General features: G+C 34.0%; 1 protein-coding gene across 1 annotated transcript in view; it reads right to left on the bottom strand.

Annotated features, from left to right (window-relative positions):
• The window catches only part of LOC106882185 (acetylcholinesterase), a 71,620-nt gene that overhangs the window by 17,388 nt on the left and 52,860 nt on the right, over positions 1–1,372 (bottom strand). The window lies entirely within an intron of this gene.

Below are 1,372 nucleotides of genomic sequence, written 5' to 3'. Positions count from 1 at the left end.
ATGGTTTTTTTTTTTTTTTGGGGGGGGGGGTTCTGAAAAAGAGATCAACAAACTCGCACATTACAAGTCATTTCTCAAGTTTAAAACGTGACATTGTTTTCATTATCTACATTTCAGCAATGGAAATTTGTATCTTTGTTACAAACCAGCATCTTCCCTCAGAGGAAGAATTTAAATAATTAAAAATAGAAGCGAACATACATACATACATACATACATACATACATACGCACACACACACATACATACATATATACACACATTCATACATACATACATACATAGGTACATACATACATACATACATACATACATACGCACACATATACATACATACATACATACATACATACATACATACATACATACACATCAGAACAGAACACTGAAAAAAAATTAGTATCATTTATTGCCTATTAGATATTTTTCGTCTCCTGATAAGAGTTACAGAGATATACATATAGAAAAAACATGTAAGTCACATCCTATTAATAATTCTTCAGACAGAGAATTAGAATACTATAATAATGCAATGGTATCATTTTATTTCCCTGTCTCATGAATTACTAATAGATGTCTTATCTTTTTTCTACATGTACAACTCTGTAATTCCTATTAGGAAATGAAACATATGTAATGGGAAATAAATGATACCAAACTTTTCCCAGTCTTGTTTTAACATGTAATTACTCCGTAAAAAGTATTTTCTAGTGTTTTGCATTATTTTCAGCTCACACATAAAATATAACAGTAATTTCAACTCCCATATGAAATATAACATCTACAAATTTACTTTGCAGTTCAGGAATATGCAGATGTGTTTCATGAACATGGATTATAACCCTATCTAGATAGATACATACGTACATTGATACATACGTACATTGATACATGCGTACATAAATACATATGAGGGGGTACCCAAAAGAAACCGGAATTTTGCAATATTATTTTATTCACTTTTTCTTGCGTGTTTACACGTTTATCGCCCTCAGAGTATTCTCCATTTGAAGTAATGCATTGGTCCAGACGCGTTTTCTACTGTTCGAAGCAGCCCCGAAACTCTTGCGGAGTGATGACTCTTAACACCTCCGTCGTTTTTTTCTTCACCTCCTCTACATCTTATTTCTTTACTGCCCACAAGGGGCTAAACATAGAGAGGACAAACAAGGACAGACAAAGGGATTAAGTCGATTACATCGACCCAGTGCGTAACTGGTACTTAATTTATCGACTCTCAAAGGATGAAAGGCAAAGTCGACCTCGGCGGAATTTGAACTCAGAACGTAACGGCAGACGAAATACCTATTTCTTTATTGCCCACAAGGGGCTAAACATAGAGAGGACAAACAAGGACAGACAAAGGGATTAA

This window comes from Octopus bimaculoides, chromosome 8, assembly GCF_001194135.2.
Source record: "Octopus bimaculoides isolate UCB-OBI-ISO-001 chromosome 8, ASM119413v2, whole genome shotgun sequence".
Lineage (NCBI taxonomy): Eukaryota > Metazoa > Mollusca > Cephalopoda > Octopoda > Octopodidae > Octopus > Octopus bimaculoides.
The sequence above is the reverse complement of the archived record's forward strand: the minus strand, read 5'-3'. Positions and strand labels throughout refer to the sequence as shown.